The sequence below is a fragment of the Struthio camelus genome, chromosome 17, assembly GCF_040807025.1.
Source record: "Struthio camelus isolate bStrCam1 chromosome 17, bStrCam1.hap1, whole genome shotgun sequence".
NCBI lineage: Eukaryota > Metazoa > Chordata > Aves > Struthioniformes > Struthionidae > Struthio > Struthio camelus.
Window position 1 is genome coordinate 1,710,499 of NC_090958.1, and position 27,144 is coordinate 1,737,642.

The following is a 27,144-nucleotide window of genomic DNA, read 5'->3' on the forward strand; positions in this document are numbered from 1 at the left end:
CGGTGTTGGAGGAGAGTGTCTGCTGTAGTGGGGAAGTGTGGTTCGGGCTGTTGAAAGTCGGAGGAGGGGAGGAAAAGGAGGAGGGAAGTGTTGGTGGGAGAGCCGTATGGATGGCAAGGGCAAAAGGGTGGGTGCCTTGGTGCAGGTTGTGGTGGCTGTTGTTGATAGTCCGGTGTTGGAGGAGAGTGTCTGCTGTAGTGGGGAAGTGTGGTTCGGGCTGTTGAAAGTAGGAGGAGGGGAGGAAAAGGAGGAGGGAAGTGTTGGTGGGAGAGCCGTGTGCATGCCAGTGCCAAAAGGGTGGGTGCCTTGGGTCAGGTTGTGGTGGCTGTTGTTGGTAGTTGGGTGTTGGAGGAGAGTGTCTGCTGTAGTGGGGAAGTGTGGTTCGGGCTGTTGAAAGTAGGAGGAGGGGAGGAAAAGGAGGAGGGAAGTGTTGGTGGGAGAGCCGTATGGATGGCAAGGGCAAAAGGGTGGGTGCCTTGGTGCAGGTTGTGGTGGCTGTTGTTGGTAGTTGGGTGTTGGAGGAGAGTGTCTGCTGTAGTGGGGAAGTGTGGTTCGGGCTGTTGAAAGTCGGAGGAGGGGAGGAAAAGGAGGAGGGAAGTGTTGGTGGGAGAGCCGTATGGATGGCAAGGGCCAAAGGGTGGGTGCCTTGGGTCAGGTTGTGGTGGCTGTTGTTGGTAGTTGGGTGTTGGAGGAGAGTGTCTGCTGTAGTGGGGAAGTGTGGTCAGGGCTGTCAAAAACAGGAGGAGGGGAGGAAAAGGAGGAGGGAAGTGTTGGTGGGAGCGCCGTATGGATGGCAAGGGCAAAAGGGTGGGTGCCTTGGTGCAGGTTGTGGTGGCTGTTGTTGGTAGTCCGGTGTTGGAGGAGAGTGTCTGCTGTAGTGGGGAAGTGTGGTTCGGGCTGTTGAAAGTAGGAGGAGGGGAGGAAAAGGAGGAGGGAAGTGTTGGTGGGAGAGCCGTATGGATGGCAAGGGCAAAAGGGTGGGTGCCTTGGTGCAGGTTGTGGTGGCTGTTGTTGGTAGTTGGGTGTTGGAGGAGAGTGTCTGCTGTAGTGGGGAAGTGTGGTCAGGGCTGTCAAAAACAGGAGGAGGGGAGGAAAAGGATGAGGGAAGTGTTGGTGGGAGAGCCCTGTGCATGCCAGTGCCAAAATGGTGGGTGCCTTGGGTCAGGTTGTGGTGGCTGTTGTTGGTAGTTGGGTGTTGGAGGAGAGTGTCTGCTGTAGTGGGGAAGTGTGGTTCGGGCTGTTGAAAGTAGGAGGAGGGGAGGAAAAGGAGGAGGGAAGTGTTGGTGGGAGAGCCGTATGAATGCCAATGCCAAAAGGGTGGGTGCCTTGGGTCAGGTTGTGGTGGTTGTTGTTGGTAGTTGGGTGTTGGAGGAGAGTGTCTGCTGTAGTGGGGAAGTGTGGTTCGGGCTGTTGAAAGTAGGAGGAGGGGAGGAAAAGGAGGAGGGAAGTGTTGGTGGGAGAGCCGTGTGCATGCCAGTGCCAAAAGGGTGGGTGCCTTGGGTCAGGTTGTGGTGGCTGTTGTTGGTAGTCCGGTGTTGGAGGAGAGTGTCTGCTGTAGTGGGGAAGTGTGGTCAGGGCTGTTGAAAGTAGGAGGAGGGGAGGAAAAGGAGGAGGGAAGTGTTGGTGGGAGAGCCGTATGGATGGCAAGGGCAAAAGGGTGGGTGCCTTGGTGCAGGTTGTGGTGGCTGTTGTTGGTGGTCCGGTGTTGGAGGAGAGTGTCTGCTGTAGTGGGGAAGTGTGGTCAGGGCTGTTGAAAGTAGGAGGAGGGGAGGAAAAGGAGGAGGGAAGTGTTGGTGGGAGAGCCGTATGGATGGCAAGGGCAAAAGGGTGGGTGCCTTGGGTCAGGTTGTGGTGGCTGTTGTTGGTGGTCCGGTGTTGGAGGAGAGTGTCTGCTGTAGTGGGGAAGTGTGGTTCGGGCTGTTGAAAGTAGGAGGAGGGGAGGAAAAGGAGGAGGGAAGTGTTGGTGGGAGAGCCGTATGGATGGCAAGGGCAAAAGGGTGGGTGCCTTGGTGCAGGTTGTGGTGGCTGTTGTTGGTAGTTGGGTGTTGGAGGAGAGTGTCTGCTGTAGTGGGGAAGTGTGGTTCGGGCTGTTGAAAGTAGGAGGAGGGGAGGAAAAGGAGGAGGGAAGTGTTGGTGGGAGAGCCGTATGGATGGCAAGGGCCAAAGGGTGGGTGCCTTGGTGCAGGTTGTGGTGGCTGTTGTTGGTAGTTGGGTGTTGGAGGAGAGTGTCTGCTGTAGTGGGGAAGTGTGGTCAGGGCTGTCAAAAACAGGAGGAGGGGAGGAAAAGGATGAGGGAAGTGTTGGTGGGAGAGCCCTGTGCATGCCAGTGCCAAAATGGTGGGTGCCTTGGTGCAGGTTGTGGTGGCTGTTGTTGGTAGTTGGGTGTTGGAGGAGAGTGTCTGCTGTAGTGGGGAAGTGTGGTTCGGGCTGTTGAAAGTCAGAGGAGGGGAGGAAAAGGAGGAGGGAAGTGTTGGTGGGAGAGCCGTATGGATGGCAAGGGCAAAAGGGTGGGTGCCTTGGTGCAGGTTGTGGTGGTTGTTGTTGGTAGTTGGGTGTTGGAGGAGAGTGTCTGCTGTAGTGGGGAAGTGTGGTTCGGGCTGTTGAAAGTCGGAGGAGGGGAGGAAAAGGAGGAGGGAAGTGTTGGTGGGAGAGCCGTGTGCATGCCAGTGCCAAAAGGGTGGGTGCCTTGGTGCAGGTTGTGGTGGCTGTTGTTGGTAGTCCGGTGTTGGAGGAGAGTGTCTGCTGTAGTGGGGAAGTGTGGTCAGGGCTGTTGAAAGTAGGAGGAGGGGAGGAAAAGGAGGAGGGAAGTGTTGGTGGGAGAGCCGTATGGATGGCAAGGGCAAAAGGGTGGGTGCCTTGGTGCAGGTTGTGGTGGCTGTTGTTGGTGGTCCAGTGTTGGAGGAGAGTGTCTGCTGTAGTGGGGAAGTGTGGTTCGGGCTGTTGAAAGTAGGAGGAGGGGAGGAAAAGGAGGAGGGAAGTGTTGGTGGGAGAGCCGTATGGATGGCAAGGGCAAAAGGGTGGGTGCCTTGGGTCAGGTTGTGGTGGCTGTTGTTGGTAGTCCGGTGTTGGAGGAGAGTGTCTGCTGTAGTGGGGAAGTGTGGTCAGGGCTGTTGAAAGTAGGAGGAGGGGAGGAAAAGGAGGAGGGAAGTGTTGGTGGGAGAGCCGTATGGATGGCAAGGGCCAAAGGGTGGGTGCCTTGGGTCAGGTTGTGGTGGCTGTTGTTGGTAGTCCGGTGTGGGAGGAGAGTGTCTGCTGTAGTGGGGAAGTGTGGTTAGGGCTGTTGAAAGTAGGAGGAGGGGAGGAAAAGGATGAGGGAAGTGTTGGTGGGAGAGCCGTATGGATGGCAAGGGCAAAAGGGTGGGTGCCTTGGTGCAGGTTGTGGTGGCTGTTGTTGATAGTCCGGTGTTGGAGGAGAGTGTCTGCTGTAGTGGGGAAGTGTGGTTCGGGCTGTTGAAAGTCGGAGGAGGGGAGGAAAAGGAGGAGGGAAGTGTTTGTGGGAGAGCCGTGTGCATGCCAATGCCAAAAGGGTGGGTGCCTTGGTGCAGGTTGTGGTGGCTGTTGTTGGTAGTTGGGTGTTGGAGGAGAGTGTCTGCTGTAGTGGGGAAGTGTGGTTCGGGCTGTTGAAAGTAGGAGGAGGGGAGGAAAAGGAGGAGGGAAGTGTTGGTGGGAGAGCCGTATGGATGGCAAGGGCAAAAGGGTGGGTGCCTTGGGTCAGGTTGTGGTGGCTGTTGTTGGTAGTCCGGTGTTGGAGGAGAGTGTCTGCTGTAGTGGGGAAGTGTGGTTCGGGCTGTTGAAAGTAGGAGGAGGGGAGGAAAAGGAGGAGGGAAGTGTTGGTGGGAGAGCCGTATGGATGGCAAGGGCCAAAGGGTGGGTGCCTTGGTGCAGGTTGTGGTGGCTGTTGTTGGTAGTCCGGTGTTGGAGGAGAGTGTCTGCTGTAGTGGGGAAGTGTGGTCAGGGCTGTTGAAAGTCGGAGGAGGGGAGGAAAAGGAGGAGGGAAGTGTTGGTGGGAGAGCCGTATGGATGGCAAGGGCAAAAGGGTGGGTGCCTTGGTGCAGGTTGTGGTGGCTGTTGTTGGTAGTCCGGTGTTGGAGGAGAGTGTCTGCTGTAGTGGGGAAGTGTGGTTCGGGCTGTTGAAAGTCGGAGGAGGGGAGGAAAAGGAGGAGGGAAGTGTTGGTGGGAGAGCCGTATGGATGGCAAGGGCCAAAGGGTGGGTGCCTTGGGTCAGGTTGTGGTGGCTGTTGTTGGTAGTCCGGTGTTGGAGGAGAGTGTCTGCTGTAGTGGGGAAGTGTGGTTCGGGCTGTTGAAAGTCGGAGGAGGGGAGGAAAAGGAGGAGGGAAGTGTTGGTGGGAGAGCCGTGTGCATGCCAATGCCAAAAGGGGGGGGGGCCTTGGTGCAGGTTGTGGTGGCTGTTGTTGGTAGTCCGGTGTTGGAGGAGAGTGTCTGCTGTAGTGGGGAAGTGTGGTCAGGGCTGTCAAAAACAGGAGGAGGGGAGGAAAAGGAGGAGGGAAGTGTTGGTGGGAGAGCCGTATGGATGGCAAGGGCAAAAGGGTGGGTGCCTTGGGTCAGGTTGTGGTGGCTGTTGTTGGTGGTCCGGTGTTGGAGGAGAGTGTCTGCTGTGGTGGGGAAGTGTGGTTCGGGCTGTTGAAAGTAGGAGGAGGGGAGGAAAAGGAGGAGGGAAGTGTTGGTGGGAGAGCCGTATGGATGGCAAGGGCCAAAGGGTGGGTGCCTTGGGTCAGGTTGTGGTGGCTGTTGTTGGTAGTCCGGTGTTGGAGGAGAGTGTCTGCTGTAGTGGGGAAGTGTGGTTCGGGCTGTTGAAAGTAGGAGGAGGGGAGGAAAAGGAGGAGGGAAGTGTTGGTGGGAGAGCCGTATGGATGGCAAGGGCAAAAGGGTGGGTGCCTTGGTGCAGGTTGTGGTGGCTGTTGTTGGTAGTCCGGTGTTGGAGGAGAGTGTCTGCTGTAGTGGGGAAGTGTGGTTCGGGCTGTTGAAAGTAGGAGGAGGGGAGGAAAAGGAGGAGGGAAGTGTTGGTGGGAGAGCCGTATGGATGGCAAGGGCCAAAGGGTGGGTGCCTTGGGTCAGGTTGTGGTGGCTGTTGTTGGTGGTCTGGTGTTGGAGGAGAGTGTCTGCTGTAGTGGGGAAGTGTGGTTCGGGCTGTTGAAAGTCGGAGGAGGGGAGGAAAAGGAGGAGGGAAGTGTTGGTGGGAGAGCCGTATGGATGGCAAGGGCCAAAGGGTGGGTGCCTTGGGTCAGGTTGTGGTGGCTGTTGTTGGTAGTCCGGTGTTGGAGGAGAGTGTCTGCTGTAGTGGGGAAGTGTGGTCAGGGCTGTCAAAAACAGGAGGATGGGAGGAAAAGGAGGAGGGAAGTGTTGGTGGGAGCGCCGTATGGATGGCAAGGGCCAAAGGGTGGGTGCCTTGGTGCAGGTTGTGGTGGCTGTTGTTGGTAGTCCGGTGTTGGAGGAGAGTGTCTGCTGTAGTGGGGAAGTGTGGTTCGGGCTGTTGAAAGTCGGAGGAGGGGAGGAAAAGGAGGAGGGAAGTGTTGGTGGGAGAGCCGTATGGATGGCAAGGGCCAAAGGGTGGGTGCCTTGGTGCAGGTTGTGGTGGTTGTTGTTGGTAGTCCGGTGTTGGAGGAGAGTGTCTGCTGTAGTGGGGAAGTGTGGTTCGGGCTGTTGAAAGTCGGAGGAGGGGAGGAAAAGGAGGAGGGAAGTGTTGGTGGGAGAGCCGTATGGATGGCAAGGGCCAAAGGGTGGGTGCCTTGGTGCAGGTTGTGGTGGCTGTTGTTGGTAGTCCGGTGTTGGAGGAGAGTGTCTGCTGTAGTGGGGAAGTGTGGTTCGGGCTGTCGAAAGTAGGAGGAGGGGAGGAAAAGGAGGAGGGAAGTGTTGGTGGGAGAGCCGTATGGATGGCAAGGGCAAAAGGGTGGGTGCCTTGGTGCAGGTTGTGGTGCTTGTTGTTGGTAGTTGGGTGTTGGAGGAGAGTGTCTGCTGTAGTGGGGAAGTGTGGTCAGGGCTGTCAAAAACAGGAGGAGGGGAGGAAAAGGATGAGGGAAGTGTTGGTGGGAGAGCCCTGTGCATGCCAGTGCCAAAATGGTGGGTGCCTTGGGTCAGGTTGTGGTGGCTGTTGTTGGTAGTTGGGTGTTGGAGGAGAGTGTCTGCTGTAGTGGGGAAGTGTGGTTCGGGCTGTTGAAAGTAGGAGGAGGGGAGGAAAAGGAGGAGGGAAGTGTTGGTGGGAGAGCCGTATGAATGCCAATGCCAAAAGGGTGGGTGCCTTGGTGCAGGTTGTGGTGGTTGTTGTTGGTAGTTGGGTGTTGGAGGAGAGTGTCTGCTGTAGTGGGGAAGTGTGGTTCAGGCTGTTGAAAGTAGGAGGAGGGGAGGAAAAGGAGGAGGGAAGTGTTGGTGGGAGAGCCGTGTGCATGCCAGTGCCAAAAGGGTGGGTGCCTTGGGTCAGGTTGTGGTGGCTGTTGTTGGTAGTCCGGTGTTGGAGGAGAGTGTCTGCTGTAGTGGGGAAGTGTGGTCAGGGCTGTTGAAAGTAGGAGGAGGGGAGGAAAAGGATGAGGGAAGTGTTGGTGGGAGAGCCGTATGGATGGCAAGGGCAAAAGGGTGGGTGCCTTGGTGCAGGTTGTGGTGGCTGTTGTTGGTGGTCCGGTGTTGGAGGAGAGTGTCTGCTGTAGTGGGGAAGTGTGGTCAGGGCTGTTGAAAGTAGGAGGAGGGGAGGAAAAGGAGGAGGGAAGTGTTGGTGGGAGCGCCATATGGATGGCAAGGGCCAAAGGGTGGGTGCCTTGGTGCAGGTTGTGGTGGCTGTTGTTGGTAGTCCGGTGTTGGAGGAGAGTGTCTGCTGTAGTGGGGAAGTGTGGTCAGGGCTGTTGAAAGTAGGAGGAGGGGAGGAAAAGGAGGAGGGAAGTGTTGGTGGGAGAGCCGTATGGATGGCAAGGGCCAAAGGGTGGGTGCCTTGGGTCAGGTTGTGGTGGCTGTTGTTGGTAGTTGGGTGTTGGAGGAGAGTGTCTGCTGTAGTGGGGAAGTGTGGTTCGGGCTGTTGAAAGTAGGAGGAGGGGAGGAAAAGGAGGAGGGAAGTGTTGGTGGGAGAGCCGTATGGATGGCAAGGGCCAAAGGGTGGGTGCCTTGGTGCAGGTGGTGGTGGCTGTTGTTGGTAGTTGGGTGTTGGAGGAGAGTGTCTGCTGTAGTGGGGAAGTGTGGTTCGGGCTGTTGAAAGTAGGAGGAGGGGAGGAAAAGGAGGAGGGAAGTGTTGGTGGGAGAGCCGTATGGATGGCAAGGGCCAAAGGGTGGGTGCCTTGGGTCAGGTTGTGGTGGCTGTTGTTGGTAGTTGGGTGTTGGAGGAGAGTGTCTGCTGTAGTGGGGAAGTGTGGTTCGGGCTGTTGAAAGTAGGAGGAGGGGAGGAAAAGGAGGAGGGAAGTGTTGGTGGGAGAGCCGTATGGATGGCAAGGGCCAAAGGGTGGGTGCCTTGGTGCAGGTTGTGGTGGCTGTTGTTGGTAGTCCGGTGTTGGAGGAGAGTGTCTGCTGTAGTGGGGAAGTGTGGTCAGGGCTGTTGAAAGTCGGAGGAGGGGAGGAAAAGGAGGAGGGAAGTGTTGGTGGGAGAGCCGTATGGATGGCAAGGGCCAAAGGGTGGGTGCCTTGGGTCAGGTTGTGGTGGCTGTTGTTGGTAGTCCGGTGTTGGAGGAGAGTGTCTGCTGTAGTGGGGAAGTGTGGTTCGGGCTGTTGAAAGTAGGAGGAGGGGAGGAAAAGGAGGAGGGAAGTGTTGGTGGGAGAGCCGTATGGATGGCAAGGGCAAAAGGGTGGGTGCCTTGGGTCAGGTTGTGGTGGCTGTTGTTGGTAGTTGGGTGTTGGAGGAGAGTGTCTGCTGTAGTGGGGAAGTGTGGTCAGGGCTGTCAAAAACAGGAGGAGGGGAGGAAAAGGAGGAGGGAAGTGTTGGTGGGAGAGCCCTGTGCATGCCAGTGCCAAAAGGGTGGGTGCCTTGGGTCAGGTTGTGGTGGCTGTTGTTGGTAGTCCGGTGTTGGAGGAGAGTGTTTGCTGTAGTGGGGAAGTGTGGTTCGGGCTGTTGAAAGTAGGAGGAGGGGAGGAAAAGGAGGAGGGAAGTGTTGGTGGGAGAGCCGTGTGCATGCCAATGCCAAAAGGGGGGGGGGGCCTTGGTGCAGGTTGTGGTGGCTGTTGTTGGTAGTCCGGTGTTGGAGGAGAGTGTCTGCTGTAGTGGGGAAGTGTGGTTCGGGCTGTTGAAAGTCGGAGGAGGGGAGGAAAAGGAGGAGGGAAGTGTTGGTGGGAGAGCCGTATGGATGGCAAGGGCAAAAGGGTGGGTGCCTTGGGTCAGGTTGTGGTGGCTGTTGTTGGTAGTCCGGTGTTGGAGGAGAGTGTCTGCTGTAGTGGGGAAGTGTGGTTCGGGCTGTTGAAAGTAGGAGGAGGGGAGGAAAAGGAGGAGGGAAGTGTTGGTGGGAGAGCCGTATGGATGGCAAGGGCCAAAGGGTGGGTGCCTTGGGTCAGGTTGTGGTGGCTGTTGTTGGTAGTCCGGTGTTGGAGGAGAGTGTCTGCTGTAGTGGGGAAGTGTGGTTCGGGCTGTTGAAAGTAGGAGGAGGGGAGGAAAAGGAGGAGGGAAGTGTTGGTGGGAGAGCCGTATGGATGGCAAGGGCCAAAGGGTGGGTGCCTTGGTGCAGGTTGTGGTGGCTGTTGTTGGTGGTCTGGTGTTGGAGGAGAGTGTCTGCTGTAGTGGGGAAGTGTGGTTCGGGCTGTTGAAAGTAGGAGGAGGGGAGGAAAAGGAGGAGGGAAGTGTTGGTGGGAGAGCCGTGTGCATGCCAGTGCCAAAAGGGTGGGTGCCTTGGTGCAGGTTGTGGTGGCTGTTGTTGGTAGTCCGGTGTTGGAGGAGAGTGTCTGCTGTAGTGGGGAAGTGTGGTTCGGGCTGTTGAAAGTAGGAGGAGGGGAGGAAAAGGAGGAGGGAAGTGTTGGTGGGAGAGCCGTATGGATGGCAAGGGCAAAAGGGTGGGTGCCTTGGTGCAGGTTGTGGTGGCTGTTGTTGGTAGTTGGGTGTTGGAGGAGAGTGTCTGCTGTAGTGGGGAAGTGTGGTTCGGGCTGTTGAAAGTAGGAGGAGGGGAGGAAAAGGAGGAGGGAAGTGTTGGTGGGAGAGCCGTATGGATGGCCATGGCCAAAGGGTGGGTGCCTTGGTGCAGGTTGTGGTGGCTGTTGTTGGTAGTCCGGTGTTGGAGGAGAGTGTCTGCTGTAGTGGGGAAGTGTGGTCAGGGCTGTCAAAAACAGGAGGAGGGGAGGAAAAGGAGGAGGGAAGTGTTGGTGGGAGAGCCGTATGGATGGCAAGGGCAAAAGGGTGGGTGCCTTGGTGCAGGTTGTGGTGGCTGTTGTTGGTGGTCCGGTGTTGGAGGAGAGTGTCTGCTGTAGTGGGGAAGTGTGGTCAGGGCTGTTGAAAGTAGGAGGAGGGGAGGAAAAGGAGGAGGGAAGTGTTGGTGGGAGAGCCGTATGGATGGCAAGGGCAAAAGGGTGGGTGCCTTGGTGCAGGTTGTGGTGGCTGTTGTTGGTAGTTGGGTGTTGGAGGAGAGTGTCTGCTGTAGTGGGGAAGTGTGGTTCGGGCTGTTGAAAGTAGGAGGAGGGGAGGAAAAGGAGGAGGGAAGTGTTGGTGGGAGAGCCGTATGGATGGCAAGGGCCAAAGGGTGGGTGCCTTGGGTCAGGTTGTGGTGGCTGTTGTTGGTAGTTGGGTGTTGGAGGAGAGTGTCTGCTGTAGTGGGGAAGTGTGGTTCGGGCTGTTGAAAGTAGGAGGAGGGGAGGAAAAGGAGGAGGGAAGTGTTGGTGGGAGAGCCGTATGGATGGCAAGGGCCAAAGGGTGGGTGCCTTGGTGCAGGTTGTGGTGGCTGTTGTTGGTAGTCCGGTGTTGGAGGAGAGTGTCTGCTGTAGTGGGGAAGTGTGGTTCGGGCTGTTGAAAGTAGGAGGAGGGGAGGAAAAGGAGGAGGGAAGTGTTGGTTGGAGAGCCGTATGGATGGCAAGGGCAAAAGGGTGGGTGCCTTGGTGCAGGTTGTGGTGGCTGTTGTTGGTAGTTGGGTGTTGGAGGAGAGTGTCTGCTGTAGTGGGGAAGTGTGGTTCGGGCTGTTGAAAGTAGGAGGAGGGGAGGAAAAGGAGGAGGGAAGTGTTGGTGGGAGAGCCGTATGGATGGCAAGGGCAAAAGGGTGGGTGCCTTGGTGCAGGTTGTGGTGGCTGTTGTTGGTAGTCCGGTGTTGGAGGAGAGTGTCTGCTGTAGTGGGGAAGTGTGGTTCGGGCTGTTGAAAGTAGGAGGAGGGGAGGAAAAGGAGGAGGGAAGTGTTGGTGGGAGAGCCGTATGGATGGCAAGGGCCAAAAGGGTGGGTGCCTTGGTGCAGGTTGTGGTGGCTGTTGTTGGTAGTCCGGTGTTGGAGGAGAGTGTCTGCTGTAGTGGGGAAGTGTGGTTCGGGCTGTTGAAAGTAGGAGGAGGGGAGGAAAAGGAGGAGGGAAGTGTTGGTGGGAGAGCCGTATGGATGGCAAGGGCCAAAGGGTGGGTGCCTTGGTGCAGGTTGTGGTGGCTGTTGTTGGTAGTCCGGTGTTGGAGGAGAGTGTCTGCTGTAGTGGGGAAGTGTGGTCAGGGCTGTCAAAAACAGGAGGAGGGGAGGAAAAGGAGGAGGGAAGTGTTGGTGGGAGAGCCGTATGGATGGCAAGGGCAAAAGGGTGGGTGCCTTGGGTCAGGTTGTGGTGGCTGTTGTTGGTGGTCCGGTGTTGGAGGAGAGTGTCTGCTGTAGTGGGGAAGTGTGGTCAGGGCTGTTGAAAGTCGGAGGAGGGGAGGAAAAGGAGGAGGGAAGTGTTGGTGGGAGAGCCGTATGGATGGCAAGGGCAAAAGGGTGGGTGCCTTGGGTCAGGTTGTGGTGGCTGTTTTTGGTAGTCCGGTGTTGGAGGAGAGTGTCTGCTGTAGTGGGGAAGTGTGGTTCGGGCTGTTGAAAGTAGGAGGAGGGGAGGAAAAGGAGGAGGGAAGTGTTGGTGGGAGAGCCGTATGGATGGCAAGGGCCAAAGGGTGGGTGCCTTGGGTCAGGTTGTGGTGGCTGTTGTTGGTAGTTGGGTGTTGGAGGAGAGTGTCTGCTGTAGTGGGGAAGTGTGGTTCGGGCTGTTGAAAGTAGGAGGAGGGGAGGAAAAGGAGGAGGGAAGTGTTGGTGGGAGAGCCGTATGGATGGCAAGGGCCAAAGGGTGGGTGCCTTGGGTCAGGTTGTGGTGGCTGTTGTTGGTAGTTGGGTGTTGGAGGAGAGTGTCTGCTGTAGTGGGGAAGTGTGGTTCGGGCTGTTGAAAGTAGGAGGAGGGGAGGAAAAGGAGGAGGGAAGTGTTGGTGGGAGAGCCGTATGGATGGCAAGGGCAAAAGGGTGGGTGCCTTGGGTCAGGTTGTGGTGGCTGTTGTTGGTGGTCCGGTGTTGGAGGAGAGTGTCTGCTGTAGTGGGGAAGTGTGGTTCGGGCTGTTGAAAGTAGGAGGATGGGAGGAAAAGGAGGAGGGAAGTGTTGGTGGGAGAGCCCTGTGCATGCCAGTGCCAAAAGGGTGGGTGCCTTGGTGCAGGTTGTGGTGGCTGTTGTTGGTAGTCCGGTGTTGGAGGAGAGTGTCTGCTGTAGTGGGGAAGTGTGGTTCGGGCTGTTGAAAGTCGGAGGAGGGGAGGAAAAGGAGGAGGGAAGTGTTGGTGGGAGAGCCGTATGGATGGCAAGGGCCAAAGGGTGGGTGCCTTGGGTCAGGTTGTGGTGGCTGTTGTTGGTAGTCCGGTGTTGGAGGAGAGTGTCTGCTGTAGTGGGGAAGTGTGGTCAGGGCTGTCGAAAGTAGGAGGAGGGGAGGAAAAGGAGGAGGAAAGTGTTGGTGGGAGAGCCGTATGGATGGCAAGGGCAAAAGGGTGGGTGCCTTGGTGCAGGTTGTGGTGGCTGTTGTTGGTAGTCCGGTGTTGGAGGAGAGTGTCTGCTGTAGTGGGGAAGTGTGGTTAGGGCTGTTGAAAGTCGGAGGAGGGGAGGAAAAGGAGGAGGGAAGTGTTGGTGGGAGAGCCGTATGGATGGCAAGGGCCAAAGGGTGGGTGCCTTGGTGCAGGTTGTGGTGGTTGTTGTTGGTCGTCTGGTGTTGGAGGAGAGTGTCTGCTGTAGTGGGGAAGTGTGGTCAGGGCTGTTGAAAGTCGGAGGAGGGGAGGAAAAGGAGGAGGGAAGTGTTGGTGGGAGAGCCGTATGGATGGCAAGGGCCAAAGGGTGGGTGCCTTGGGTCAGGTTGTGGTGGCTGTTGTTGGTAGTCCGGTGTTGGAGGAGAGTGTCTGCTGTAGTGGGGAAGTGTGGTCAGGGCTGTCGAAAGTAGGAGGAGGGGAGGAAAAGGAGGAGGAAAGTGTTGGTGGGAGAGCCGTATGGATGGCAAGGGCAAAAGGGTGGGTGCCTTGGTGCAGGTTGTGGTGGCTGTTGTTGGTAGTCCGGTGTTGGAGGAGAGTGTCTGCTGTAGTGGGGAAGTGTGGTTCGGGCTGTTGAAAGTCGGAGGAGGGGAGGAAAAGGAGGAGGGAAGTGTTGGTGGGAGAGCCGTATGGATGGCAAGGGCCAAAGGGTGGGTGCCTTGGTGCAGGTTGTGGTGGCTGTTGTTGGTAGTTGGGTGTTGGAGGAGAGTGTCTGCTGTAGTGGGGAAGTGTGGTCAGGGCTGTTGAAAGTAGGAGGAGGGGAGGAAAAGGAGGAGGGAAGTGTTGGTGGGAGAGCCGTATGGATGGCAAGGGCAAAAGGGTGGGTGCCTTGGTGCAGGTTGTGGTGGCTGTTGTTGGTAGTCCGGTGTTGGAGGAGAGTGTCTGCTGTAGTGGGGAAGTGTGGTTCGGGCTGTTGAAAGTAGGAGGAGGGGAGGAAAAGGAGGAGGGAAGTGTTGGTGGGAGAGCCGTATGGATGGCAAGGGCCAAAGGGTGGGTGCCTTGGGTCAGGTTGTGGTGGCTGTTGTTGGTAGTCCGGTGTTGGAGGAGAGTGTCTGCTGTAGTGGGGAAGTGTGGTTCGGGCTGTTGAAAGTCGGAGGAGGGGAGGAAAAGGAGGAGGGAAGTGTTGGTGGGAGAGCCGTATGGATGGCAAGGGCAAAAGGGTGGGTGCCTTGGTGTAGGTTGTGGTGCTTGTTGTTAGTAGTTGGGTGTTGGAGGAGAGTGTCTGCTGTAGTGGGGAAGTGTGGTCAGGGCTGTCAAAAACAGGAGGAGGGGAGGAAAAGGATGAGGGAAGTGTTGGTGGGAGAGCCCTGTGCATGCCAGTGCCAAAATGGTGGGTGCCTTGGGTCAGGTTGTGGTGGCTGTTGTTGGTAGTTGGGTGTTGGAGGAGAGTGTCTGCTGTAGTGGGGAAGTGTGGTTCGGGCTGTTGAAAGTAGGAGGAGGGGAGGAAAAGGAGGAGGGAAGTGTTGGTGGGAGAGCCGTATGAATGCCAATGCCAAAAGGGTGGGTGCCTTGGGTCAGGTTGTGGTGGTTGTTGTTGGTAGTTGGGTGTTGGAGGAGAGTGTCTGCTGTAGTGGGGAAGTGTGGTTCGGGCTGTTGAAAGTAGGAGGAGGGGAGGAAAAGGAGGAGGGAAGTGTTGGTGGGAGAGCCGTGTGCATGCCAGTGCCAAAAGGGTGGGTGCCTTGGGTCAGGTTGTGGTGGCTGTTGTTGGTAGTCCGGTGTTGGAGGAGAGTGTCTGCTGTAGTGGGGAAGTGTGGTCAGGGCTGTTGAAAGTAGGAGGAGGGGAGGAAAAGGATGAGGGAAGTGTTGGTGGGAGAGCCGTATGGATGGCAAGGGCAAAAGGGTGGGTGCCTTGGTGCAGGTTGTGGTGGCTGTTGTTGGTGGTCCGGTGTTGGAGGAGAGTGTCTGCTGTAGTGGGGAAGTGTGGTCAGGGCTGTTGAAAGTAGGAGGAGGGGAGGAAAAGGAGGAGAGAAGTGTTGGTGGGAGAGCCGTATGGATGGCAAGGGCAAAAGGGTGGGTGCCTTGGTGCAGGTTGTGGTGGCTGTTGTTGGTAGTTGGGTGTTGGAGGAGAGTGTCTGCTGTAGTGGGGAAGTGTGGTCAGGGCTGTCAAAAACAGGAGGAGGGGAGGAAAAGGAGGAGGGAAGTGTTGGTGGGAGAGCCGTATGGATGGCAAGGGCCAAAGGGTGGGTGCCTTGGGTCAGGTTGTGGTGGCTGTTGTTGGTGGTCCGGTGTTGGAGGAGAGTGTCTGCTGTAGTGGGGAAGTGTGGTCAGGGCTGTTGAAAGTAGGAGGAGGGGAGGAAAAGGAGGAGGGAAGTGTTGGTGGGAGAGCCGTATGGATGGCAAGGGCAAAAGGGTGGGTGCCTTGGTGCAGGTTGTGGTGGCTGTTGTTGGTAGTTGGGTGTTGGAGGAGAGTGTCTGCTGTAGTGGGGAAGTGTGGTTCGGGCTGTTGAAAGTAGGAGGAGGGGAGGAAAAGGAGGAGGGAAGTGTTGGTGGGAGAGCCGTATGGATGGCAAGGGCAAAAGGGTGGGTGCCTTGGGTCAGGTTGTGGTGGCTGTTGTTGGTAGTTGGGTGTTGGAGGAGAGTGTCTGCTGTAGTGGGGAAGTGTGGTTCGGGCTGTTGAAAGTAGGAGGAGGGGAGGAAAAGGAGGAGGGAAGTGTTGGTGGGAGAGCCGTATGGATGGCAAGGGCCAAAGGGTGGGTGCCTTGGTGCAGGTTGTGGTGGCTGTTGTTGGTAGTCCGGTGTTGGAGGAGAGTGTCTGCTGTAGTGGGGAAGTGTGGTTCGGGCTGTTGAAAGTAGGAGGAGGGGAGGAAAAGGAGGAGGGAAGTGTTGGTTGGAGAGCCGTATGGATGGCAAGGGCAAAAGGGTGGGTGCCTTGGTGCAGGTTGTGGTGGCTGTTGTTGGTAGTTGGGTGTTGGAGGAGAGTGTCTGCTGTAGTGGGGAAGTGTGGTTCGGGCTGTTGAAAGTAGGAGGAGGGGAGGAAAAGGAGGAGGGAAGTGTTGGTGGGAGAGCCGTATGGATGGCAAGGGCAAAAGGGTGGGTGCCTTGGTGCAGGTTGTGGTGGCTGTTGTTGGTAGTCCGGTGTTGGAGGAGAGTGTCTGCTGTAGTGGGGAAGTGTGGTTCGGGCTGTTGAAAGTAGGAGGAGGGGAGGAAAAGGAGGAGGGAAGTGTTGGTGGGAGAGCCGTATGGATGGCAAGGGCCAAAAGGGTGGGTGCCTTGGTGCAGGTTGTGGTGGCTGTTGTTGGTAGTCCGGTGTTGGAGGAGAGTGTCTGCTGTAGTGGGGAAGTGTGGTTCGGGCTGTTGAAAGTAGGAGGAGGGGAGGAAAAGGAGGAGGGAAGTGTTGGTGGGAGAGCCGTATGGATGGCAAGGGCCAAAGGGTGGGTGCCTTGGTGCAGGTTGTGGTGGCTGTTGTTGGTAGTCCGGTGTTGGAGGAGAGTGTCTGCTGTAGTGGGGAAGTGTGGTCAGGGCTGTCAAAAACAGGAGGAGGGGAGGAAAAGGAGGAGGGAAGTGTTGGTGGGAGAGCCGTATGGATGGCAAGGGCAAAAGGGTGGGTGCCTTGGGTCAGGTTGTGGTGGCTGTTGTTGGTGGTCCGGTGTTGGAGGAGAGTGTCTGCTGTAGTGGGGAAGTGTGGTCAGGGCTGTTGAAAGTCGGAGGAGGGGAGGAAAAGGAGGAGGGAAGTGTTGGTGGGAGAGCCGTATGGATGGCAAGGGCAAAAGGGTGGGTGCCTTGGGTCAGGTTGTGGTGGCTGTTTTTGGTAGTCCGGTGTTGGAGGAGAGTGTCTGCTGTAGTGGGGAAGTGTGGTTCGGGCTGTTGAAAGTAGGAGGAGGGGAGGAAAAGGAGGAGGGAAGTGTTGGTGGGAGAGCGGTATGGATGGCAAGGGCCAAAGGGTGGGTGCCTTGGGTCAGGTTGTGGTGGCTGTTGTTGGTAGTTGGGTGTTGGAGGAGAGTGTCTGCTGTAGTGGGGAAGTGTGGTTCGGGCTGTTGAAAGTAGGAGGAGGGGAGGAAAAGGAGGAGGGAAGTGTTGGTGGGAGAGCCGTATGGATGGCAAGGGCCAAAGGGTGGGTGCCTTGGGTCAGGTTGTGGTGGCTGTTGTTGGTAGTTGGGTGTTGGAGGAGAGTGTCTGCTGTAGTGGGGAAGTGTGGTTCGGGCTGTTGAAAGTAGGAGGAGGGGAGGAAAAGGAGGAGGGAAGTGTTGGTGGGAGAGCCGTATGGATGGCAAGGGCAAAAGGGTGGGTGCCTTGGGTCAGGTTGTGGTGGCTGTTGTTGGTGGTCCGGTGTTGGAGGAGAGTGTCTGCTGTAGTGGGGAAGTGTGGTTCGGGCTGTTGAAAGTAGGAGGATGGGAGGAAAAGGAGGAGGGAAGTGTTGGTGGGAGAGCCGTGTGCATGCCAGTGCCAAAAGGGTGGGTGCCTTGGTGCAGGTTGTGGTGGCTGTTGTTGGTAGTCCGGTGTTGGAGGAGAGTGTCTGCTGTAGTGGGGAAGTGTGGTTCGGGCTGTTGAAAGTCGGAGGAGGGGAGGAAAAGGAGGAGGGAAGTGTTGGTGGGAGAGCCGTATGGATGGCAAGGGCCAAAGGGTGGGTGCCTTGGGTCAGGTTGTGGTGGCTGTTGTTGGTAGTCCGGTGTTGGAGGAGAGTGTCTGCTGTAGTGGGGAAGTGTGGTCAGGGCTGTCGAAAGTAGGAGGAGGGGAGGAAAAGGAGGAGGAAAGTGTTGGTGGGAGAGCCGTATGGATGGCAAGGGCAAAAGGGTGGGTGCCTTGGTGCAGGTTGTGGTGGCTGTTGTTGGTAGTCCGGTGTTGGAGGAGAGTGTCTGCTGTAGTGGGGAAGTGTGGTTAGGGCTGTTGAAAGTCGGAGGAGGGGAGGAAAAGGAGGAGGGAAGTGTTGGTGGGAGAGCCGTATGGATGGCAAGGGCCAAAGGGTGGGTGCCTTGGTGCAGGTTGTGGTGGTTGTTGTTGGTCGTCTGGTGTTGGAGGAGAGTGTCTGCTGTAGTGGGGAAGTGTGGTCAGGGCTGTTGAAAGTCGGAGGAGGGAAGGAAAAGGAGGAGGGAAGTGTTGGTGGGAGAGCCGTATGGATGGCAAGGGCCAAAGGGTGGGTGCCTTGGGTCAGGTTGTGGTGGCTGTTGTTGGTAGTCCGGTGTTGGAGGAGAGTGTCTGCTGTAGTGGGGAAGTGTGGTCAGGGCTGTCGAAAGTAGGAGGAGGGGAGGAAAAGGAGGAGGAAAGTGTTGGTGGGAGAGCCGTATGGATGGCAAGGGCAAAAGGGTGGGTGCCTTGGTGCAGGTTGTGGTGGCTGTTGTTGGTAGTCCGGTGTTGGAGGAGAGTGTCTGCTGTAGTGGGGAAGTGTGGTTAGGGCTGTTGAAAGTCGGAGGAGGGGAGGAAAAGGAGGAGGGAAGTGTTGGTGGGAGAGCCGTATGGATGGCAAGGGCCAAAGGGTGGGTGCCTTGGTGCAGGTTGTGGTGGTTGTTGTTGGTCGTCTGGTGTTGGAGGAGAGTGTCTGCTGTAGTGGGGAAGTGTGGTCAGGGCTGTTGAAAGTCGGAGGAGGGGAGGAAAAGGAGGAGGGAAGTGTTGGTGGGAGAGCCGTATGGATGGCAAGGGCCAAAGGGTGGGTGCCTTGGTGCAGGTTGTGGTGGTTGTTGTTGGTAGTCCGGTGTTGGAGGAGAGTGTCTGCTGTAGTGGGGAAGTGTGGTTCGGGCTGTTGAAAGTAGGAGGAGGGGAGGAAAAGGAGGAGGGAAGTGTTGGTGGGAGAGCCGTATGGATGGCAAGGGCCAAAGGGTGGGTGCCTTGGGTCAGGTTGTGGTGGCTGTTGTTGGTAGTCCGGTGTTGGAGGAGAGTGTCTGCTGTAGTGGGGAAGTGTGGTTCGGGCTGTTGAAAGTCGGAGGAGGGGAGGAAAAGGAGGAGGGAAGTGTTGGTGGGAGAGCCGTATGGATGGCAAGGGCAAAAGGGTGGGTGCCTTGGTGTAGGTTGTGGTGCTTGTTGTTAGTAGTTGGGTGTTGGAGGAGAGTGTCTGCTGTAGTGGGGAAGTGTGGTCAGGGCTGTCAAAAACAGGAGGAGGGGAGGAAAAGGATGAGGGAAGTGTTGGTGGGAGAGCCCTGTGCATGCCAGTGCCAAAATGGTGGGTGCCTTGGGTCAGGTTGTGGTGGCTGTTGTTGGTAGTTGGGTGTTGGAGGAGAGTGTCTGCTGTAGTGGGGAAGTGTGGTTCGGGCTGTTGAAAGTAGGAGGAGGGGAGGAAAAGGAGGAGGGAAGTGTTGGTGGGAGAGCCGTATGAATGCCAATGCCAAAAGGGTGGGTGCCTTGGGTCAGGTTGTGGTGGTTGTTGTTGGTAGTTGGGTGTTGGAGGAGAGTGTCTGCTGTAGTGGGGAAGTGTGGTTCGGGCTGTTGAAAGTAGGAGGAGGGGAGGAAAAGGAGGAGGGAAGTGTTGGTGGGAGAGCCGTGTGCATGCCAGTGCCAAAAGGGTGGGTGCCTTGGGTCAGGTTGTGGTGGCTGTTGTTGGTAGTCCGGTGTTGGAGGAGAGTGTCTGCTGTAGTGGGGAAGTGTGGTCAGGGCTGTTGAAAGTAGGAGGAGGGGAGGAAAAGGATGAGGGAAGTGTTGGTGGGAGAGCCGTATGGATGGCAAGGGCAAAAGGGTGGGTGCCTTGGTGCAGGTTGTGGTGGCTGTTGTTGGTGGTCCGGTGTTGGAGGAGAGTGTCTGCTGTAGTGGGGAAGTGTGGTCAGGGCTGTTGAAAGTAGGAGGAGGGGAGGAAAAGGAGGAGGGAAGTGTTGGTGGGAGAGCCGTATGGATGGCAAGGGCAAAAGGGTGGGTGCCTTGGGTCAGGTTGTGGTGGCTGTTGTTGGTGGTCCGGTGTTGGAGGAGAGTGTCTGCTGTAGTGGGGAAGTGTGGTTCGGGCTGTTGAAAGTAGGAGGAGGGGAGGAAAAGGAGGAGGGAAGTGTTGGTGGGAGAGCCGTATGGATGGCAAGGGCAAAAGGGTGGGTGCCTTGGGTCAGGTTGTGGTGGCTGTTGTTGGTAGTTGGGTGTTGGAGGAGAGTGTCTGCTGTAGTGGGGAAGTGTGGTTCGGGCTGTTGAAAGTAGGAGGAGGGGAGGAAAAGGAGGAGGGAAGTGTTGGTGGGAGAGCCGTATGGATGGCAAGGGCCAAAGGGTGGGTGCCTTGGTGCAGGTTGTGGTGGCTGTTGTTGGTAGTTGGGTGTTGGAGGAGAGTGTCTGCTGTAGTGGGGAAGTGTGGTCAGGGCTGTCAAAAACAGGAGGAGGGGAGGAAAAGGATGAGGGAAGTGTTGGTGGGAGAGCCCTGTGCATGCCAGTGCCAAAATGGTGGGTGCCTTGGGTCAGGTTGTGGTGGCTGTTGTTGGTAGTTGGGTGTTGGAGGAGAGTGTCTGCTGTAGTGGGGAAGTGTGGTTCGGGCTGTTGAAAGTCGGAGGAGGGGAGGAAAAGGAGGAGGGAAGTGTTGGTGGGAGAGCCGTATGGATGGCAAGGGCAAAAGGGTGGGTGCCTTGGTGCAGGTTGTGGTGGTTGTTGTTGGTAGTTGGGTGTTGGAGGAGAGTGTCTGCTGTAGTGGGGAAGTGTGGTTCGGGCTGTTGAAAGTCGGAGGAGGGGAGGAAAAGGAGGAGGGAAGTGTTGGTGGGAGAGCCGTGTGCATGCCAGTGCCAAAAGGGTGGGTGCCTTGGTGCAGGTTGTGGTGGCTGTTGTTGGTAGTCCGGTGTTGGAGGAGAGTGTCTGCTGTAGTGGGGAAGTGTGGTCAGGGCTGTTGAAAGTAGGAGGAGGGGAGGAAAAGGATGAGGGAAGTGTTGGTGGGAGAGCCGTATGGATGGCAAGGGCAAAAGGGTGGGTGCCTTGGTGCAGGTTGTGGTGGCTGTTGTTGGTGGTCCGGTGTTGGAGGAGAGTGTCTGCTGTAGTGGGGAAGTGTGGTTCGGGCTGTTGAAAGTAGGAGGAGGGGAGGAAAAGGAGGAGGGAAGTGTTGGTGGGAGAGCCGTATGGATGGCAAGGGCAAAAGGGTGGGTGCCTTGGGTCAGGTTGTGGTGGCTGTTGTTGGTAGTCCGGTGTTGGAGGAGAGTGTCTGCTGTAGTGGGGAAGTGTGGTCAGGGCTGTCAAAAACAGGAGGATGGGAGGAAAAGGAGGAGGGAAGTGTTGGTGGGAGCGCCGTATGGATGGCAAGGGCCAAAGGGTGGGTGCCTTGGGTCAGGTTGTGGTGGCTGTTGTTGGTAGTCCGGTGTTGGAGGAGAGTGTCTGCTGTAGTGGGGAAGTGTGGTTCGGGCTGTTGAAAGTAGGAGGAGGGGAGGAAAAGGAGGAGGGAAGTGTTGGTGGGAGAGCCGTATGGATGGCAAGGGCCAAAGGGTGGGTGCCTTGGGTCAGGTTGTGGTGGCTGTTGTTGGTAGTCCGGTGTTGGAGGAGAGTGTCTGCTGTAGTGGGGAAGTGTGGTCAGGGCTGTTGAAAGTAGGAGGAGGGGAGGAAAAGGAGGAGGGAAGTGTTGGTGGGAGAGCCGTATGGATGGCAAGGGCCAAAGGGTGGGTGCCTTGGGTCAGGTTGTGGTGGCTGTTGTTGGTAGTCCGGTGTGGGAGGAGAGTGTCTGCTGTAGTGGGGAAGTGTGGTTAGGGCTGTTGAAAGTAGGAGGAGGGGAGGAAAAGGAGGAGGGAAGTGTTGGTGGGAGAGCCGTATGGATGGCAAGGGCAAAAGGGTGGGTGCCTTGGTGCAGGTTGTGGTGGCTGTTGTTGGTAGTCCGGTGTTGGAGGAGAGTGTCTGCTGTAGTGGGGAAGTGTGGTTCGGGCTGTTGAAAGTAGGAGGAGGGGTGGAAAAGGAGGAGGGAAGTGTTGGTGGGAGAGCCGTATGGATGGCAAGGGCAAAAGGGTGGGTGCCTTGGGTCAGGTGGTGGTGGCTGTTGTTGGTGGTCCGGTGTTGGAGGAGAGTGTCTGCTGTAGTGGGGAAGTGTGGTTCGGGCTGTTGAAAGTAGGAGGAGGGGAGGAAAAGGAGGAGGGAAGTGTTGGTGGGAGAGCCGTATGGATGGCAAGGGCAAAAGGGTGGGTGCCTTGGGTCAGGTTGTGGTGGCTGTTGTTGGTAGTTGGGTGTTGGAGGAGAGTGTCTGCTGTAGTGGGGAAGTGTGGTTCGGGCTGTTGAAAGTAGGAGGAGGGGAGGAAAAGGAGGAGGGAAGTGTTGGTGGGAGAGCCGTATGGATGGCAAGGGCCAAAGGGTGGGTGCCTTGGTGCAGGTTGTGGTGGCTGTTGTTGGTAGTCCGGTGTTGGAGGAGAGTGTCTGCTGTAGTGGGGAAGTGTGGTCAGGGCTGTTGAAAGTCGGAGGAGGGGAGGAAAAGGAGGAGGGAAGTGTTGGTGGGAGAGCCGTATGGATGGCAAGGGCAAAAGGGTGGGTGCCTTGGTGCAGGTTGTGGTGGTTGTTGTTGGTAGTTGGGTGTTGGAGGAGAGTGTCTGCTGTAGTGGGGAAGTGTGGTTCGGGCTGTTGAAAGTCGGAGGAGGGGAGGAAAAGGAGGAGGGAAGTGTTGGTGGGAGAGCCGTATGGATGGCAAGGGCCAAAGGGTGGGTGCCTTGGGTCAGGTTGTGGTGGCTGTTGTTGGTAGTCCGGTGTTGGAGGAGAGTGTCTGCTGTAGTGGGGAAGTGTGGTTAGGGCTGTTGAAAGTAGGAGGAGGGGAGGAAAAGGAGGAGGGAAGTGTTGGTGGGAGAGCCCTGTGCATGCCAGTGCCAAAAGGGTGGGTGCCTTGGGTCAGGTTGTGGTGGCTGTTGTTGGTAGTCCGGTGTTGGAGGAGAGTGTCTGCTGTAGTGGGGAAGTGTGGTTCGGGCTGTTGAAAGTCGGAGGAGGGGAGGAAAAGGATGAGGGAAGTGTTGGTGGGAGAGCCGTGTGCATGCCAATGCCAAAAGGGGGGGGGGCCTTGGTGCAGGTTGTGGTGGCTGTTGTTGGTAGTCCGGTGTTGGAGGAGAGTGTCTGCTGTAGTGGGGAAGTGTGGTCAGGGCTGTCAAAAACAGGAGGAGGGGAGGAAAAGGAGGAGGGAAGTGTTGGTGGGAGAGCCGTATGGATGGCAAGGGCCAAAGGGTGGGTGCCTTGGGTCAGGTTGTGGTGGCTGTTGTTGGTGGTCCGGTGTTGGAGGAGAGTGTCTGCTGTGGTGGGGAAGTGTGGTTCGGGCTGTTGAAAGTAGGAGGAGGGGAGGAAAAGGAGGAGGGAAGTGTTGGTGGGAGAGCCGTATGGATGGCAAGGGCCAAAGGGTGGGTGCCTTGGGTCAGGTTGTGGTGGCTGTTGTTGGTAGTCCGGTGTTGGAGGAGAGTGTCTGCTGTAGTGGGGAAGTGTGGTTCGGGCTGTTGAAAGTAGGAGGAGGGGAGGAAAAGGAGGAGGGAAGTGTTGGTGGGAGAGCCGTATGGATGGCAAGGGCAAAAGGGTGGGTGCCTTGGTGCAGGTTGTGGTGGCTGTTGTTGGTAGTCCGGTGTTGGAGGAGAGTGTCTGCTGTAGTGGGGAAGTGTGGTTCGGGCTGTTGAAAGTAGGAGGAGGGGAGGAAAAGGAGGAGGGAAGTGTTGGTGGGAGAGCCGTATGGATGGCAAGGGCAAAAGGGTGGGTGCCTTGGTGCAGGTTGTGGTGGCTGTTGTTGGTGGTCTGGTGTTGGAGGAGAGTGTCTGCTGTAGTGGGGAAGTGTGGTTCGGGCTGTTGAAAGTCGGAGGAGGGGAGGAAAAGGAGGAGGGAAGTGTTGGTGGGAGAGCCGTATGGATGGCAAGGGCCAAAGGGTGGGTGCCTTGGGTCAGGTTGTGGTGGCTGTTGTTGGTAGTCCGGTGTTGGAGGAGAGTGTCTGCTGTAGTGGGGAAGTGTGGTCAGGGCTGTCAAAAACAGGAGGATGGGAGGAAAAGGAGGAGGGAAGTGTTGGTGGGAGCGCCGTATGGATGGCAAGGGCCAAAGGGTGGGTGCCTTGGTGCAGGTTGTGGTGGCTGTTGTTGGTAGTCCGGTGTTGGAGGAGAGTGTCTGCTGTAGTGGGGAAGTGTGGTTCGGGCTGTTGAAAGTCGGAGGAGGGGAGGAAAAGGAGGAGGGAAGTGTTGGTGGGAGAGCCGTATGGATGGCAAGGGCCAAAGGGTGGGTGCCTTGGTGCAGGTTGTGGTGGTTGTTGTTGGTAGTCCGGTGTTGGAGGAGAGTGTCTGCTGTAGTGGGGAAGTGTGGTTCGGGCTGTTGAAAGTCGGAGGAGGGGAGGAAAAGGAGGAGGGAAGTGTTGGTGGGAGAGCCGTATGGATGGCAAGGGCCAAAGGGTGGGTGCCTTGGGTCAGGTTGTGGTGGCTGTTGTTGGTAGTCCGGTGTTGGAGGAGAGTGTCTGCTGTAGTGGGGAAGTGTGGTTCGGGCTGTTGAAAGTCGGAGGAGGGGAGGAAAAGGAGGAGGGAAGTGTTGGTGGGAGAGCCGTATGGATGTCAAGGGCAAAAGGGTGGGTGCCTTGGTGCAGGTTGTGGTGCTTGTTGTTGGTAGTTGGGTGTTGGAGGAGAGTGTCTGCTGTAGTGGGGAAGTGTGGTCAGGGCTGTCAAAAACAGGAGGAGGGGAGGAAAAGGATGAGGGAAGTGTTGGTGGGAGAGCCCTGTGCATGCCAGTGCCAAAATGGTGGGTGCCTTGGGTCAGGTTGTGGTGGCTGTTGTTGGTAGTTGGGTGTTGGAGGAGAGTGTCTGCTGTAGTGGGGAAGTGTGGTTCGGGCTGTTGAAAGTAGGAGGAGGGGAGGAAAAGGAGGAGGGAAGTGTTGGTGGGAGAGCCGTATGAATGCCAATGCCAAAAGGGTGGGTGCCTTGGTGCAGGTTGTGGTGGTTGTTGTTGGTAGTTGGGTGTTGGAGGAGAGTGTCTGCTGTAGTGGGGAAGTGTGGTTCGGGCTGTTGAAAGTAGGAGGAGGGGAGGAAAAGGAGGAGGGAAGTGTTGGTGGGAGAGCCGTGTGCATGCCAGTGCCAAAAGGGTGGGTGCCTTGGGTCAGGTTGTGGTGGCTGTTGTTGGTAGTCCGGTGTTGGAGGAGAGTGTCTGCTGTAGTGGGGAAGTGTGGTCAGGGCTGTTGAAAGTAGGAGGAGGGGAGGAAAAGGATGAGGGAAGTGTTGGTGGGAGAGCCGTATGGATGGCAAGGGCAAAAGGGTGGGTGCCTTGGTGCAGGTTGTGGTGGCTGTTGTTGGTGGTCCGGTGTTGGAGGAGAGTGTCTGCTGTAGTGGGGAAGTGTGGTTCGGGCTGTTGAAAGTCGGAGGAGGGGAGGAAAAGGAGGAGGGAAGTGTTGGTGGGAGAGCCGTATGGATGGCAAGGGCAAAAGGGTGGGTGCCTTGGGTCAGGTTGTGGTGGCTGTTGTTGGTAGTCCGGTGTTGGAGGAGAGTGTCTGCTGTAGTGGGGAAGTGTGGTCAGGGCTGTTGAAAGTAGGAGGAGGGGAGGAAAAGGAGGAGGGAAGTGTTGGTGGGAGAGCCGTATGGATGGCAAGGGCCAAAGGGTGGGTGCCTTGGGTCAGGTTGTGGTGGCTGTTGTTGGTAGTCCGGTGTTGGAGGAGAGTGTCTGCTGTAGTGGGGAAGTGTGGTTCGGGCTGTTGAAAGTAGGAGGAGGGGAGGAAAAGGAGGAGGGAAGTGTTGGTGGGAGAGCCGTATGGATGGCAAGGGCCAAAGGGTGGGTGCCTTGGTGCAGGTGGTGGTGGCTGTTGTTGGTGGTCCGGTGTTGGAGGAGAGTGTCTGCTGTAGTGGGGAAGTGTGGTTCGGGCTGTTGAAAGTAGGAGGAGGGGAGGAAAAGGAGGAGGGAAGTGTTGGTGGGAGAGCCGTATGGATGGCAAGGGCAAAAGGGTGGGTGCCTTGGGTCAGGTTGTGGTGGCTGTTGTTGGTAGTTGGGTGTTGGAGGAGAGTGTCTGCTGTAGTGGGGAAGTGTGGTTAGGGCTGTTGAAAGTAGGAGGAGGGGAGGAAAAGGAGGAGGGAAGTGTTGGTGGGAGAGCCGTATGGATGGCAAGGGCCAAAGGGTGGGTGCCTTGGTGCAGGTTGTGGTGGCTGTTGTTGGTAGTCCGGTGTTGGAGGAGAGTGTCTGCTGTAGTGGGGAAGTGTGGTCAGGGCTGTTGAAAGTCGGAGGAGGGGAGGAAAAGGAGGAGGGAAGTGTTGGTGGGAGAGCCGTATGGATGGCAAGGGCAAAAGGGTGGGTGCCTTGGGTCAGGTTGTGGTGGCTGTTGTTGGTAGTTGGGTGTTGGAGGAGAGTGTCTGCTGTAGTGGGGAAGTGTGGTTCGGGCTGTTGAAAGTAGGAGGAGGGGAGGAAAAGGAGGAGGGAAGTGTTGGTGGGAGAGCCGTATGGATGGCAAGGGCAAAAGGGTGGGTGCCTTGGGTCAGGTTGTGGTGGCTGTTGTTGGTAGTTGGGTGTTGGAGGAGAGTGTCTGCTGTAGTGGGGAAGTGTGGTTCGGGCTGTTGAAAGTAGGAGGAGGGGAGGAAAAGGAGGAGGGAAGTGTTGGTGGGAGAGCCGTATGGATGGCAAGGGCCAAAGGGTGGGTGCCTTGGGTCAGGTTGTGGTGGCTGTTGTTGGTAGTCCGGTGTTGGAGGAGAGTGTCTGCTGTAGTGGGGAAGTGTGGTTCGGGCTGTTGAAAGTCGGAGGAGGGGAGGAAAAGGAGGAGGGAAGTGTTGGTGGGAGAGCCGTATGGATGTCAAGGGCAAAAGGGTGGGTGCCTTGGTGCAGGTTGTGGTGCTTGTTGTTGGTAGTTGGGTGTTGGAGGAGAGTGTCTGCTGTAGTGGGGAAGTGTGGTCAGGGCTGTCAAAAACAGGAGGAGGGGAGGAAAAGGATGAGGGAAGTGTTGGTGGGAGAGCCCTGTGCATGCCAGTGCCAAAATGGTGGGTGCCTTGGGTCAGGTTGTGGTGGCTGTTGTTGGTAGTTGGGTGTTGGAGGAGAGTGTCTGCTGTAGTGGGGAAGTGTGGTTCGGGCTGTTGAAAGTAGGAGGAGGGGAGGAAAAGGAGGAGGGAAGTGTTGGTGGGAGAGCCGTATGAATGCCAATGCCAAAAGGGTGGGTGCCTTGGTGCAGGTTGTGGTGGTTGTTGTTGGTAGTCCGGTGTTGGAGGAGAGTGTCTGCTGTAGTGGGGAAGTGTGGTTCGGGCTGTTGAAAGTAGGAGGAGGGGAGGAAAAGGAGGAGGGAAGTGTTGGTGGGAGAGCCGTGTGCATGCCAGTGCCAAAAGGGTGGGTGCCTTGGGTCAGGTTGTGGTGGCTGTTGTTGGTAGTCCGGTGTTGGAGGAGAGTGTCTGCTGTAGTGGGGAAGTGTGGTCAGGGGTGTTGAAAGTAGGAGGAGGGGAGGAAAAGGATGAGGGAAGTGTTGGTGGGAGAGCCGTATGGATGGCAAGGGCAAAAGGGTGGGTGCCTTGGTGCAGGTTGTGGTGGCTGTTGTTGGTGGTCCGGTGTTGGAGGAGAGTGTCTGCTGTAGTGGGGAAGTGTGGTTCGGGCTGTTGAAAGTCGGAGGAGGGGAGGAAAAGGAGGAGGGAAGTGTTGGTGGGAGAGCCGTATGGATGGCAAGGGCAAAAGGGTGGGTGCCTTGGTGCAGGTTGTGGTGGCTGTTGTTGGTAGTCCGGTGTTGGAGGAGAGTGTCTGCTGTAGTGGGGAAGTGTGGTCAGGGCTGTTGAAAGTAGGAGGAGGGGAGGAAAAGGAGGAGGGAAGTGTTGGTGGGAGAGCCGTATGGATGGCAAGGGCCAAAGGGTGGGTGCCTTGGTGCAGGTTGTGGTGGCTGTTGTTGGTAGTCCGGTGTTGGAGGAGAGTGTCTGCTGTAGTGGGGAAGTGTGGTTCGGGCTGTTGAAAGTAGGAGGAGGGGAGGAAAAGGAGGAGGGAAGTGTTGGTCGGAGAGCCGTATGGATGGCAAGGGCCAAAGGGTGGGTGCCTTGGTGCAGGTGGTGGTGGCTGTTGTTGGTGGTCCGGTGTTGGAGGAGAGTGTCTGCTGTAGTGGGGAAGTGTGGTTCGGGCTGTTGAAAGTAGGAGGAGGGGAGGAAAAGGAGGAGGGAAGTGTTGGTGGGAGAGCCGTATGGATGGCAAGGGCAAAAGGGTGGGTGCCTTGGTGCAGGTTGTGGTGGCTGTTGTTGGTAGTTGGGTGTTGGAGGAGAGTGTCTGCTGTAGTGGGGAAGTGTGGTTAGGGCTGTTGAAAGTAGGAGGAGGGGAGGAAAAGGAGGAGGGAAGTGTTGGTGGGAGAGCCGTATGGATGGCAAGGGCCAAAGGGTGGGTGCCTTGGTGCAGGTTGTGGTGGCTGTTGTTGGTAGTCCGGTGTTGGAGGAGAGTGTCTGCTGTAGTGGGGAAGTGTGGTCAGGGCTGTTGAAAGTCGGAGGAGGGGAGGAAAAGGAGGAGGGAAGTGTTGGTGGGAGAGCCGTAT